Consider the following 16,136-nt stretch of genomic DNA (forward strand, 5'->3'; position numbering starts at 1 on the left):
AACCTCGAAGACAAATTCTTTTATGACATTTTTGTACCTGTAAAGGACCAGGGGTTGGCAAATGAGTTCTCTTTGCAATCACTATTGGGCAGACTCTTTTCAAAGCCAACACTTAATGAGGATTTGTTAAGATGAGCATTAATTTGATATATGAATTCTTAAAAAGTTCTATCACACTGTGTAAATATTAATTTGTCAATTTAGGCAATTTGTTCTAGACCCCCCTGTCGCTAGTAAAGATTAATAGGGCCTTAATTCTAATTATGTGCACTGTGACTCTGTATGTTGGTGATATTGGGAAAGGATTTCAGGGACATTAGTGCAAATTCCTGTAAAATTGAGGACTTGCTGTGGGTCCTGACGAGCCACGTATGTCTGAATTTCATCCTTGTATGAGTATTCTTTCAAAAGACTAAGCTCCATGGAAAGAGAACCTGTTCTCTTTTCATTTTTAAATTTCCATCATTGCCAGGCACCATGCCTGGCCCATAGTGAATGTTTCATCGATTAGCAAATCTCATCAGAGTGCACTGAGGAATGCTGATTTAATGAGGTAACAGGGGTGGGGGGAAGTGATCAGGTGAACATGTCAGGGATCAGACATAAAGAAAGATGAGTACACTGCTCTTCAAAAATTTTTGCCAGGAATACGAACGTTTACTAATTATATAACAACACACTTATCCTCACTAATAATTAAATATGTACCTCTACAGGATTCCATTATTGGGTAGAATGTGAAGAACCAGGCACCTTCATATCCTCCTGGTGGATATCTTATTGCTTTCTGGAGAGAAGTTTGGCAAAATCTCTGAAAATTTAAGGCTTATATACCTTTTGTCTCAGGAACTTACCTTACAAATGAATTTATAAAACTATGTTAATTGCAGCATTGTTTGTAACAGTGAAAAACGAAAACAACCTAAATATCTATCAATAAGTGATTGGCTTAATAAATTACGGTACAGCTATGAGGCTAAAGAATGCGGTAGATCCATAAAAGCTGATGTGGGAGGATATTTACAGTTGTTTTTTTAAAAAATAAGAATTAATTTACAAATGATATTTACACCAAAATCAGTTTGCATAAAAATGAGGACATTCAAAGAAAAAGTCTGAAATGATACACACTGCAACTCTTGATAGCGATTATCTCTGAGAAGTTACATTAAGGAGGATTCTGATGTTCTACTTCATTAGTTTTTATACAATGGGGTTTTTATTTTAGTTTCTGAAGTTTGGAATTTCATTTTATTTATTTATACAGCAGGTTCTTACTAGTTATCCATTTTATACATATTAGTGTATATATGTCAATCCCAATCAATGGGGTTTTTTAGAACCGAAAAAATGTGTTCCTTTTTCTAATAAAAAAGAGATATTTAAAAATGTGGTTATAAACAACAGAATGTAAGTGTCTTAGACGATGGAATATCAAATGGTGGAAGAAAGGGTGGAAAATGAACCCCCAGTTCACTTATGGAGAGGTTGTTGAGCATAATTCTCAGCTAATTTCTAAAGAACCCTAGAGCTAATCAAGGACATCTCAGAAGAAGTCCGACCTCTGCACTTAAGGAAAAATGGTTCTCTGCACTTTTTCGTTACTTCTGATATTTCAGTGTTAGGCTTAAGGAGCGTTGTAACTAAAGATCCTTCACTGTGATCAAAGATGTTGAAGGTGGGCTTCCCTGGTGGCGCAGTGGTTGAGAGTCCGCCTGCCCATGCAGGGGACACGGATTCGTGCCCCGGTCCGGGAAGATCCCACATGCCGCAGAGCGGCTGGGCCCGTGAGCTGTGGCCGCCGAGCCTGTGCGTCCGGAGCCTGTGCTCCGCAATGGGAGAGGCCACAACAGTGAGAGGCCCGCGTAGCGCAAAAAAAAAAAAAAAAAAAAGGTGTTGAAGTCCCTCGATTGGTATCTGGGAAATCTCCATTCCCCAACTCCTGCTTCCCTCCACAATCCATCCCTTTGCTAGGGAAACGAGAATCTGTTGTAGCACTAAACCCTTTGGTGTAACTACATTCTTAGAAAACCCTGTCATTTATGTGAGTTCTTAACAGTCTCCAAGTGACAGCTGCTACTTTGGCACAGAATCTTTCAAATTAAAGAGTAAAATATTCTGCAAATGGTATGAGCAACAGCTCACTTCTTTCAAATTCTAGCCAGCTGCAAAAGGAAAAAGGGTGGTCATGACAGTCCCAGCCTGGGATTGTTTTGCTTTCAGAGTTTATTCCTGGACCTGGGAAATGAACTGGAAAATAAATGCCTGTAATTCTGAGTCCCAAGGAACACGATGTCCCCAAGAAGCATTCCCTACATCCCTCCTGCCTGCCCAGCTTGCCTGCTGGTGGGAAGCAGGCTCGAAGTCTAGGAGTGAGGAAAGAATCTCTGCTATTGTGGTGGCTTGTCAACCCAAGGACATCACTGCTACTCCCCTCGGTGTGATGGTGAAGCACATGACCTTTGAGGGAAGCCAAACCCAGCTGTTAAAAGTCTGGTCCTGCCACTTATCAGCTGTGTGGCCTTAGGCAAGTTATTCAGCCTCAGTGAGCTTTAGTTTTCTCACCCGTCAGGTGGAGTTCCGAGTAGCTATCCCACTGGGATGTTGTCAGCACTAAAGCATACAATACATGTGATGGGTTTCGTACAGTTCCTCACATATGGTAAAATGACCAATAAACAGTGGCTTTTGTTTGATGATAATGATGATGATGATGATCACCTTCATCATCATTCTTTGTTGTTAAAATAGAGGTTGGAGTAGTTGGTAAAAAACTCCATTGAGACACCCATGGAAGTCACAGACTTGGACAGGTTTCCAGGTTTGGCATTTACTAGTTGTGCGACCTTGAGAAAAGTTTTAAGGCTCTGTGTACTATCTGCAAAATGGGGGGAAAATACTCTAGCTCTGCCTCTGTTACAATGCTGTTGTGACGGTCAAGGGGATAATGACCCTACCAATAACTGTCAATCATTATATATATATGGAAATATATACATGTGTATGCGGGTATATACATATACACGCGTATATAAAATACACTACTACTTTTTTTTTTTTTTTTGCGGTATGCTCCAATATTCCTCTGGTTCCCAAAGAGAAGGAAGCAGAGGCGGAGCTTAACAGCATGGGGCAGGCACCTAGCATTTCCAAGGGACATACACACAGATGTGAGTGGGATGTTTCCTTCTGACATTCCTGGGCTACTGCTATAGCTGAATTCCTTTATCCTTTTCTAGGCAACTCAATCCTCGTCCCCCACCTCCTGCCCCCAATTCTAGGAAAGAAAACAGCTGAAAGGAAGAACTAGAATTTGCTTTTTATAACTTTGAAAAAAGCGATGTTTACATTCTTCTAGGGAGTAGCGCTTCTCCCAGGTAATGAGGCTCTGCCCACCACACTGCCCCACACCTGCTCTGTAAAATGACACACAGGGAGACCGAGAACTACAGAAAAGGCTCACCCAGCATACACTGATTTAATCTCTGCCACTTGTCACCTCCCTATGGGAGCTCAACAGAAACAACAGCCTTGATTATATAACCCGCAATTATTTTCAGAAACTGCCCAAATCCCGGTTTTAAAAGCCCTGTTCAGATTTTACCGAAATAGGATAAATATCAGAGGAAGCCCTATGAGGCTGAAAGAAAAAGACATATAGAGTAAGTCTGTTGAATTTTTATATTTTCTTTTGCTCTCTCTGAAGCAGCAGTGGCTGGGGTGCTATCCGGGTTCCCGGCCGAGGTCAAGTGTAACTGTTCCCTCTAAAAGGAAGTTAGGAAAATGTATTTCTGCTTTCATAGAATTAGAGGTCTAATTCTCTTAAGAAAGCATCAATCCAGTTTGTTCATTTTGCAGATGAGGAAACTGATGTTCAGAGAGGAACTCTGTGCTGGCCATTGCCTGTTTGTTCTCAATTCCATGATCTGCTCCTCCCCTGCTCTGCTCTGCATCTCAGGGGCCTGATTTCCTTTCCAACTGGCTTTCAGTTAGGCTGGGCCAATGGGCAGCTCTGGTGGGAGGCTAGAGGGCAGGAGCATGGGAGAAGCCAGAATATCTCTCCCCCTCTTTCTCTTGCTGCTTTGGGTCACATGTCCAGCAGTGGCTGCATCTCTACCTTGGTTCATGCTCCTCTGGACACCTCCTCCATCCATGGTCCCAGCTTCTGTCACACAGGTGCCCCATCTTGTGCTCTAATAAGACCACCTCTCCCTTTACGCCTCTTGCCCAGGGGTCAGTAAACTTCTCTTTTTAAAGGTACAGATAGTAAATACTTCAGGCTTTTCGGGCCAACAGGCAAAACCAAGGATATATTGTAGGTACTTACACAACTATAATGTTTAAAATGTAATCACTAAACAACGTAAAGCCATTCTTAGCTCATGGACTAAGTAAAAGCAGGCCGCAGGCTGGCTGGATTTGGCTCAAGGGCTTGACTTTGCCATCCACGCTCTGGGCTTAGCGGTTGTGGTGGATTCCTAGTCACTAATCTCTGGATTGCCTCCTGATCCAAGCCCTGCCTCCCTAGTTCCCTATATTAACTTTTAAAAATTGAATCACTTGGCATGAGGTCTCCTTTCCTGACTGGACCCTGACTGATAGAGGCAATGAGTTGTTTCAAACCATATTCCATGAAGAGGAATTGTTATCCACTTCATATACTTCTTATTGCTTTCAGAAACGCATTCACAAACATGTCTCGATGGAATCGTGTACGTTTCCTTTCACGTTAAGTCAGTTGGCTGCCTACTTGTGTTTTGACTGTCCTGGATGACATGCAGTGTTGAAAAACTAGTGACCCTTCCCAAGGGGTTGCCCACAGCTAATATTGGGAACAAGAAACTGAAAATATTAAAGCTGATCCCCAGACTGACCAAATGCTACCCAACACCACTGGCAAAAGATGACAAACCGGGCTGGGTTGTAGACGCAAATTGCCATAAGAGGTGAGGCGTGGATGACCATGCAAATCTGACGCGCTACGTACCACACAGTACCCTCCCCACTGCGTCCACATGTGTCTAACCCCCCACTGTCTCTTCCCTGCACAGTTGCAGCTGCCTCCTAACCGGCCTCCCTGACTTCACCCCGCCCCATGCTCCCTTAAGACTATCTTCAGAGCTGCAAGCCAGATCTTTTAAAAACATCAATTGCATGGCTCCACTGCACAAAACCTCCAATGACTTCCCACCTCACTCAGTATAAAATCCCAATTCGTCATGTTATCTCACCAGACCCTATGTGATCCAGCTGCTGCCGTCTTCTTCCAGCTCATCTCCTCGCTCCCTCCCTCCTCCTTCCAACCTGCAGTGCTGGTGTCCTCGCTGGTTCCCAGACTCTCCCCAAGCTCAGACATCAGGCCCCGCACTGGCTCTTCCCTCTCCCCGGAATACACCCTCAGGGACCTCTGAGGAGCACAGCTCTCTCTTCTCTCTCCTCTCTCTCTTAATTCTTGCAGGCCTGCACTCCACTGTCACTTCATCAGAGAGATTTTCCCCACCAGCTAACCTAATACAGCACAGTTCCATTCGTCGTCTTATCTCCTCGGCATGGCACGCGCCGTTCCCTTGGCTTAGATCATTCTTCCTCTCCTCCTTTGGTTCTTTTTCGTGTGTTTTAAAATTAAAAAAAAATTTTCTTTACTTAAAAATAGTTGATTTACAATGTTGTGTTTAATTTCTGCTGTACAGCAAAGTGATTCAGTTATACATATATATATATTTCATATTCTTTTCCATTATGGTTTATCACAACAGGATACTGAATATACTTCCCTGTGCTATACAGTAGGACCTTGTTGTTTATCCATCCTATATATACTAGTTTGCCTCTGCTAATCCCCAACTCCCAATCCTTCCCTGCCCACCTCCCTTCTTCTCCTCTTTCAACCGATGTCTTAAATGCCATCTCCTCAGGGAGGCCCTTCTGGATCATCCTGTATGGGTAGGTGTCCTTTAACCCTCTCCATCCCCATTTCACATTTCTGTACAATGTTCACCTTTTCTTATAAACCGCCACTACTGTGTGTGTGTGTATGTGTGTGTGTGTGTGTGTATGTGAGTGTGTATGTGAGTGTGTGTTCTTTGTCTAGCTCTTTAATGTCTTCCTCCCATTCCCAAATGATTGTAAATTTCATGAGGGAAGAGGCTGCGTCTACTTTACCAACCAATACATATCAACAGCCTATATAGTTCAGGGCCTTGTACACTGTAAGTGCTCAGTAAATATTTATGGAGAGAAAGAATAAATGATCCAACATGGGATCAGTCATAGATTTGGAGAGATGATTAAAGAGGCTCCCCATTGTATTAGAAGCCATTCGTTGCCCACTCATATCTCTCTGGTACTCATCATTTCTGTATACGATGATGACTTTCTAAAGAAAGCATCATGATCTCTGCCTGAAGGCTTTCACGGGCTGCAAGTGCATGCTTGGTCTGCATGCACTGCTGGGGGGTTAATGCCTGTTGGAGCAGCTTTTGATGACCAACAGGAGTTGGTAGATAATTACCCCAGCTTCATCACTTGCCAGAAGTGAAGTGTGTTATCCACGCTTTCCTGGAAGTCTTAGTTGCCCCAGGGCCCACCGTGGTACCTTGCTCATTAATCCACTCTTCACTGGCTTTTTTCCCTTCCTTGTCTCACTATCCCACACCTTACTGGTATTTCCAGGGATCACCTGCCAAGAAAACTACAAATCCTTGTCTCAGCATGTGCTTTTGGGAGAACCCAAACTAAGACATCCTTCTATGGAATTCCCTACCACTGTCCTTTTGGAGAAGTGCTACAACAGAAATGTTCCCATTCTATCAGTTACTCAGGTTGCCAGGGGAACAGTGCGGTGGGGATGAGGTAAATGAATTGGTCATTCTCTAATTTTTTAATTTAACCCATTCCATGGCAGCAGCCAGTGTGCCACATTTTCTGTGATCTCTGCAGACATTCCCTACAAATGATAGCTCCTCTCTTTATTGTAGATATCTCCAAATAGGACTGTCCTGGGTCTACAGCTGTACTCTGCCAGGTCCTTGCACCAAATTCTATTGATACAATTAACAGCAAGGAAGACACCATTCGCTGAATACTTGATGTGCGCCAGACTCTGATTCACGAACAACTTGTATGACCTAATTGAATGCTTACAGCCATCCTATGAGGAAAGTACTCTCATTTCCTTCTTAGAGTAAGGAAACCTAGGCCCAGAGAGATTATAACTTGCCCATCTGCGGGGTGGCAGAGCTTGGACGTGAAGCCAGGGGTGTGGCCAAAGATCCACCATTAATCCTTTGGCTATACTATCTTCCAATCTCCCCACCTGCCTGCCCCAGAGAACCACCAGGTCTCAGCACATCCAAAATTTATTTGAAGGCATAACATGAAAATGAGATACTGTAGTTATAAAGTTTCTGAAATTTTAGCCAAAAAGAGTGAAACCCTCTGGCAATGAGAAACAATAAACACATGCTCAAATGTAATTGCAAATGCAGCATTTCCTGAACAGAAGATATAAAAAATTGCAGCTCTTAACATTTTTATTTTCCCCAATTTGGCCTTTATGATAAAAAAGAGTTTATCACCATCGCACTAGGGCAAGGATCTTAGGGGAAAAATTTTTTCCCCCATGACAGAGCTAGCATTACCAAATAAAGGCCCAAACTCCACAGCTTTCCTGGCATCAACCTCCACCCGTCCCCACGTTCCAAACAGAAGTGGGCGAATCAGAGCAAGTGGCCAGAATCATAGAGAGAACAGTGCTTCTGCAGCCAGTGCCCAGCAAGCCGCCTCGGCTCACCTTTCCCTCAAAACAGAAGACCCATCGTAAATTCTGTTTCAAGGATCACAAAGATCAGACTCAGAATCTCATTCTCCCATCCCACTCCCACCAAACAACCCCGGGAAGATCATGCTTGTGCCACTGAGTGTTTCTGTTCTGTACTTTGGGAGCCCTTCATTCTCCCATTAGCTTAATGAGAAAAAAAAATACAGGCCCGATAAGAATACCTTCCAGGGCAACCCAAATAAGCGTCAAAGAGCTAAAGCAAGTTAATAAACGAGAGATAGTTAAATATGTACACATCTCTTAAAGTTTGCATATTGGGAGAGAGAGGTATAGGGAAGCTCCCATTCTGCGTAAAATATAACATAATAAAGGGGTCATTTTCTTGTCTTGAGGGTCATTTTGCTAATTAACTAGAACATCTTCTTCAGCTCTCTATTTTTAATTACCTTTTCTTGGTAATGAAAGTAAAAACAATATACTAAAAGAGACTTTATTGAGTGCCAGGCCTTGTGTTAACCATTTCCTATACATGATTCACTTAATACAACACTACTATGAAATAGTTAACACTGTCTCTGTTTTCCAGATAAGGAACAGAGGTGGTAAGCAATATTCTCAACAAAACACAGCAAGGAAGTTCCAGAGCGGGGATCTGAACCCAGGCGATCCACCTCTAGAGTTCAAGCTACATTATGTTGCTTCAGTAAATTCACAGTGTAAAAAGTCATAAAACTTACTGGAGAAAATCTGGAAAATGTGGACAAGTGTACAAAGAATATTTGATGCATTCATAATCTCACCACCTAGAAATAAATTAACATGTTGATGCAGTGATCATGACATAATCTCTATAAATAGGACATGGTTTTTGTTGTTATCCCGAGTGAAAAGCTGTGTGGTTAATCACCAAATGTGAAGAATATATTTGCGGTGGACGGACAAACTATGGAGTACGTTTTAGACAAAATTCATTTTGGAGGCCTCATGGATCATCTCCCAAATCTAAGCCATCATCTATTTTTCAGAAACGAAGGTTGAGTACATGCTATTATGACTGTCAATTGGAAAAGACCTACCACATATGCTAAGATACCATGAACAGAGAAAACCAACCGTGGCTTCAAATTTGAAACCTGAATTGAAAACCACTGAAGGAGATTTCTGACCAAGCTGGTTTTCATATGAGCAACAGTGTACAACATCTTTTAGAGTGAGAGAAAATAGGGATCGATCTGTCTGTCTGTCTGTCTATCTATCTTCGATCTACCTATCTATCCATCTATCTACCTATCTGTACCTCTCTCTCTCTTTACCTATCTATCCATCCACCTGTCCATCCATCCATCCACCCACCCACTCACCTACCCATTCCTCCATCCACTTTCTTTAATGTTACAGGTAATTCACACAATGGTAGTGTCTTAGGTTGGATTACCCAGAAGCAGACCCTGAGATCAAGATTTGAGTGCAACTTGTTTTTGGAAGATTCATCTCTGGAAACACCAATAGGCCAGTGGAGAATTGAGACAGGAAAGGGAAAGCAGGTAGTAAAAGGTGTGTTAATTAATGACCATGTTTCCACTGTGGGAAGTACCTGCTGGGTATTCTGAGAGATGGTGTGGGACCTGGCTCAGAGCTGTGCCTCAGGAGAGGTGAGGCACTCAGGACATTTATCCTCCAACTCACATTTGTCATTGGATGAAGGCTGCTCCAGGAGATATTAACTCCCCAGCATTTCTGGCCTGCCCTGCATACTGACCAAGGAAGTTCCTGTGGCTTGAGAAAGCCCTTTAACAGCTATATGGGTTTACAATAAAAAGTGTAGGTGTGAATTGTGAGGGACTAACAGGTATGGGCAATGGCAGCCTGTGCTACAGCCAGCTAGTATAAAATAAAACAAAATTGGAATCATTATATATATATATATATATATATATATTTTATATATATATATATTATATATATATATATATATATTTTATATATATATATATATATATATACCCTTAAATGTTATTTGAGGAAATGACTTTCAGTGTCTGCCTACCACATTTTATTTAACTGATTCCCTATTTTTGGACACATAAGTTATTTCTAATTTTGAGGTACTTAGAATAATTCAACAATAAATACCTTTGTACACACTTCTTTATATCTCTGGTTATTTCTTTAGGATGAATTAATCAAGGGCAATTTTGTTAATTATCTAAAGCAGGGATTACTAATCCCATATCTAGAAGAGTGCTTGACACTGATAGAAAACTTAATATCTTTTTTATCCTGACAGGAGACTCCAGACGTAAAAGTGACATAACAACTTAATTTACTTTTCATGATGAATCTGCTGTTATTCTCTATACTCAGTTGTTCTCAAATGATGGAAGATTTTTATGCCTTTATTATGGAAACCTTTTTGACTATTTAGCCAAGGTGGCAAGTTTATCACCCATCATCAAATGAGCTGATTATTTTCAAGAAGCCAGAGATGAACGCTTTTCCTATAAGAAGGTCGTTAACAACCTTGCTCTCTTTCTTCACAAACATCACCTCACACAGGCTTAAGGGAAAATGGTTCGAGCCTTAGCATTTTGCATTTTACTTGTCTGAGGGAAAAACATACCGAATTCTATTTGCCATTCATTGTCCAACAGCCTGGCATGCTTTCCTTCCTACAGAAATATCTCATGAAATTCCGCAATGACCACCATTCATTACCTTCAGTGGCCTTTTAGTTTTCACTTTTCTTTGAAGTGCTGAGTGGTATCACTCATTCACGACGTATCCCTACCTTCTGTGAAGCCTACACTTGCCTGGTTGTCCCATCCCTTTTCCTTCTGCCTCTTCTTGGTCTCGCTCAGTCACTGCTCTCCTTCATTTCTTCAGTCACTGCTCTCCTTCATTTCTTCTAAGTGTGGGCATCTCCCATAGCTTAGCCCTGTGTGCCCACGCTTCCATCTGTCTTGAAGACCTCTCTTCATCTAGGACTTACTTCTCACTCCATGAAGATGACTCTTGGAGCCCCATTTCCAGGCTAACCCTATCTCTTCTTGCATGGGGTTCAAGCATGAAACTTCTTGATAGAAAACACAAACTCAGCATGATCAAATCCAAATTTATCTTCTCCACTTTAAAATGGTTTTCCTTATTATTCTCTCCTTACCTTCTTGAGCTCTTTCCCCATATTCAATCACATAGGAGTCCAAGGTCTTCTAAAATCTTGTCCAAAGTCATCTTTCCAGCTTTACCACTTTACTCCATCATTTTTGGCTCTACTCAGCATGTTTCAAACAACCCGAACATTGCTTTCTTCAGTTTTTATTCAAATTAGTAGATCATATTACACAACATATGAAATCCAAAATCTTGAGTTTGATTTTCTATGTGATGCTGAACAAATTTCTCTCAGCTTAGTCTTCTCAAACGGAACCTCAGAACCCCCTTCATAGAGATGGTGCAATAATTATGTAGTATACTCTGACCCTTCAAAACTAACCTTTGCCATGAAAACTTTTATTCCCATAGTCCCTAAGCTCTCCACTCTGATTTCCTCTGTCATGTGACAGGCATCATATATAAATGCAAAGTGTTAGTTGGTATTCCTCAAGTAGGCTTCCTCCAAATGTGTTAAATTTCTTTAAAATAAGAAACTCTACTTCCCATTTTTATGGATAAATAAAGTGCTAAAAATATTGAACACAGAACCCCCCCAAATTATCAAATGAGTTTTCTACGAAAGTAGCATATTACAGTAGATGAGGAAAACAGTTAAATGCTGTTTGGTCATTTTAATCACAGACCAAACAGGTCGGGTGACAAATGCTTTATTCCCATAGTAAAAGGACATATTGCTGAATTAAATTGCTCCTGATAGAAGCGTGCATGAAAAATGCATACATGTGGTGGTGTGAAGGAGTTGTAGTTTGGGCATATTTATTGGAAGCAGCACATGAATATTTTGTAAACTATCTATGATTTTGTAAATTGAGGTTATCTCACATTTGATAATCTGATAAGGGAGTTAAGTAGCTTCCTTTGATCTGTCATTTACAGACTAATTGTTTTTGTTCAAATGACTTGGCATTAGAGTTTACTGTCTTCCTTGTGTTTTCAATGAACGGAGTAATCAGAAACTGCTGAATACTCTCGTTTTGTTTCTAAGATTATGATCAAATCATTGACATTGGTTTGTAAAATTTTATTTTTAAAACTATTTATATTATTTTTTAATAGATCTTTATTGGAGTATAACTGCTTCACAATACTGTGTTAGTTTCTGTTGTACAATAAAGTGAATCAGCCATATGCATACATATATCCCCATATCCCCTCCCTTTTGAGCCTCCCTCCCACCCTCCCTATCTCACCCCTCTAGGTTGTCGCAAAGCGCTGAGCTGAACTCCCTGTGCTTTGCTGCTGCTTCCCACTAGCTATTTATTTTACATTTGGTAGTGTATATATGTCGATGCTACTCTCACTTCGGCCCAGCTTCCCCCTCCCCGCAAGTCCATTCTCTATGTCTATGTCTTCATTCCTGTCCTGCCACTAGGTTCATCAGTACCATTATTCTTTTTTTTAGATTCCATATATATGTGTTAGCATATGGTATTTCTTTTTCTCTTTCTGACTTACTTCACTCTGTATGACAGACTCTAGGTCCATCCACCTCACTACAAATAACTCAATTTCATTTCTTTTTATGGCTGAGTAATATTCCATTGTATATATGTGCCACATCTTCTTTATCCATTCATCTGTCGATGGACGTTTAGGTTATTTCCATGTCCTGGCTATTGTAAATAGTGCTGAAATGAACATTGTGATACATGTCTCTTTTTGAATTATGGTTTTCTCAGGGTATATAGCCAGTAGTGGGATTGCTGGGTCATATGGTAGTTCTATTTGTAGTTTTTTAAGGAACCTCCATACTGTTCTCCATAGTGGTTGTATCAATTTACATTCCCACCAACAGTGCAGGAAGGTTCCCTTTTCACCACAGCCTTTCCAGCATTTACTGTTTCTAGCTTTTTTGATAATGGCTATTGTGACTGATGTGAGGTGACACCGCACTGTAGTTTTGATTTGCATTTCTCTAATAATTAGTGATGTTGAGCTTCTTTTCATGTGCCTCTTGGCCATCTGTATGTCTTCTTTGGTGAAATGTCTATTTAGGTCTTCTGCCCATTTTTTGATTGGATTGTTTGTTTTTTTGATATTGAGCTCCATGAGCTATTTGTATATTTTTGAGATTAATCTTTTGTCCTTCGTTTCATTTGCAAATATTTTCTCCCATTCTGAGGGTTGTCTTTTCGTCTTGTTTATGGTTTCCTTTGCTGTGCAAAGACATTGGCTTGTAAAATTTTAGAAGAAAGTAACTTTTTGATGATATCCATCACCAGCATCTTGCTAACTCAACTTACTTCTGAAACAAATGACTTCAGAGTAATCTGAATAAATTCTAGATGTGTCTCTTACTACTGAAATCTTCCCCGAAAAGATAGTGGCACAATATTTTAAAGTACCCAAATGCACAACTGAAATTGCAACTCTAGTAAAATTGGGCCTCTTTGGAATGTATATCTCCTACATGGACATTAGTGGGACAAAAAGGTAAGACATTCTGTGGGAGGAGATAGGCTAATCTTGATTTCTTAACAGTATAGACAGTAAATATTGTACAGATGTGATCTGCAGAGTGGCAAAAGCTTTCCTGCTTTTTTCTAGAATGGTGGTTTTTAAAACGCTTCTAGGAGACCTAGGGTTCTGAGGAGATATGACAAGTGCGGTACAGCCGGGGGTGGGCAACGTGTGTGGCAGGGAGAGGGCTCAGGAAGACCAGCTGGATGCTTCAAGTCCCCTTCCTCCCCTTGTTCAACTTTTTCAATGACTCATATCTGTTATATAGAGAGAGCTTCAGAGCAAGATAAGGTATGGAAGAAAAGTTCTTCTATTAAAAAAAAAAAAAAGGTTCATAATTTTTGTTTCAGAACCCAAGTAAAAATCTTTCAAATGAGCAGGCCACTATACTTACAGATGGTAATAAACCTTTTAATCCAATTTCTCTAGCTGCTTTTAATTGGGCCAGTAATATATCTTAGGAAGAAAATGAAGAAGCCCAAGGCTGGAAAATGTTTGCGTGAAAGGCCTTTTCAAATTGTTCACTTAGCTAAGGACTGTGTGAAGTTAAATATCACCCTGCTCTCTACCACCACCCTAACCTAGGCACTGGTTTTCCATCTACACAGGTTTCTTGACTGTTAGATTTTAGTTTGAGGGACAGACAGACCTGTGTTCAATGTTCAGCGACCTGCTGCTTTTTAAATATTAAGGGACTGGGACTTCCCCGGTGGCGCAGCGGTTAAGAATCTGCCTGCCAATGCAGGGGACGCGGGTTCAATTCCCGGTCTGGGAAGATCCCACATGCCGCGGAGCAACTGAGCCTGTGTGCCACAACTACTGAGCCTGCGCTCTAGAGCCCGCGAGCCACAGCTACTGAAGCCCGTGCGCCTAGAGCCCGTGCTCCGCAAGAAGAGAAGCCACTGCAATGAGAAGCCCGCGCAATGTAACAAAGACCCAACACAGCCAATGAAGAAATTAATTAATTTATAAAAAAAAAATTAAGGGACTGACCTTCAAGTCATCTGCTTCTACCATATCTCTTGGTGGGAAATCCTGGTAGAAAGCAATGTAGACCTTACAATGTCACGAATAATGTTACTAAGCATCCCACCCCTGTTGCCCAGCCAGTGAAAATTCTCATCTCCTCTTCTAGATCCCCTGTGTTGATGAGTAAGCATGCATTGGCTTGGCCATTCCACACTAAAGCCAAGGAGTTCCTCCAGAACCTTCAGATGTGTCAAGCATCCCCACTCCCACTTCCACTAGCATAGGAAGCTCTGGTAATTACTAAATTACCAGGCATTCTATACTTAATATTTCTCTGCTTTGGACTCCCTTATTAGTTAATTAGGAGAGTATCTACTTGAGCAGAGGTGTTTGCAACTTTTATCACTGTATGACTCTTAAAAACCATTTAATACATTGGTATAAATGCCCTGTCTGCGTGATTTATTGGCTGTGAACTGAGGCACTTTTGTTTTGGACTAGGAAAAGTTCACTAGATCAGTATACTAAGGACGCGTTCCATGATATACAAATCTTCTGAGATGCTCAGTGAGAAAGGGTTTCCGTGGCCAAAAATGTTTGGGGAAACACTGTGTTCTTGGTGATTCAAAATGTGTATTAGAATGGCAAAGTGCTAAGAAGTATTTCTTAAACTTATTTTATCATATAATTTAAAAATTCTGGGAATTCCCTGGTGGCACAGTGGTTAAGAATCAGCCTGCCAACGCAGGGGACACGGGTTCGAGCCCTGGTCTGGGAATATCCCATATGCCGCGGAGCAACTAAGCCCGTGCGCCACAACTACTGAGCCCGCGCACCCAGAGCCCATGCTCTGCAACAAGAGAAGCCACCGCAATGAGAAGCCCGCACACCATGATGAAGAGTAGCCCCCGCTCGCCACAATTAGAGAAAGCCCACGCACAGCAACAATGACCCAACACAGCCAAAAATAAATCAATAAATAGATAATAAATAAATAAATTTATAAAAAAATAATTCTGCCTCCCTCCCTCCCTCTCTCCTTCCTTCCCTCTCTCCCTCTTATTCTCTATCGCTTTCTTCTTACTTTCTTCCTCTTTTCTTTTTAGAAACATTAAATATGTAGGGCTCCATGGGATAGATTTTGAAAAACACTGTACTTGCCTATTTAAGCAAAGTTTTTAGGGGCTAATTTCTACTTTTCTCTGTAATTCCAGAGCCAGCACTGTATCTGGCACAAAATGAATATTCGACAAATGTTTGCTAAATTGAAGGGCACACGTGAGAGTATATTAATAAGATGTCAAAATATTAGGTTGACAGTGTTTTACAAAATCACGTCAGTTATTTGGTACCAAGTGTTTGGTACTTTCACAGAAACAAATTATTTAGAAATTGAATTCAATTAATCCACTTTGGGTAGATGGATCAGAATCACAAGATGTCTGATTTGGGACAAGTCCTAGTAGGTATTTAGTCATCATTTTATAGACAGGTCTTATCTTTCATAGTGAATTTATAAAGAGGTTGAAAGAGTTATCGCAAGCAACTGAAGTATAGGAGTAAAGATGTGAGTTCTGGGCTTAACCCGAGTGCGCTCGAACACTGACTCTGCCACCTACTGGCCAAGGGAATGTGGGCAAATATATCTGCGCCTCAGTTTCCTCATTTGAAAATGGCAATGGTACTTGTACTACCCTCAAAAGGTCACTGTGATGACCTAATGAGATTCAAGCTAAGCACAATGGCACATGGA

At 41.1% G+C, this 16,136-nt stretch overlaps 1 protein-coding gene across 2 annotated transcripts in view; it reads right to left on the minus strand.

The window, feature by feature from the left end:
• Positions 1-16,136, minus strand: part of SYNPR (synaptoporin) — a 291,929-nt gene that overhangs the window by 98,850 nt on the left and 176,943 nt on the right. The gene's annotated exons all lie outside the window — the stretch shown is intronic.

This window comes from Globicephala melas, chromosome 11 (assembly GCF_963455315.2).
Source record: "Globicephala melas chromosome 11, mGloMel1.2, whole genome shotgun sequence".
Classification (NCBI taxonomy): Eukaryota; Metazoa; Chordata; class Mammalia; order Artiodactyla; family Delphinidae; genus Globicephala; species Globicephala melas.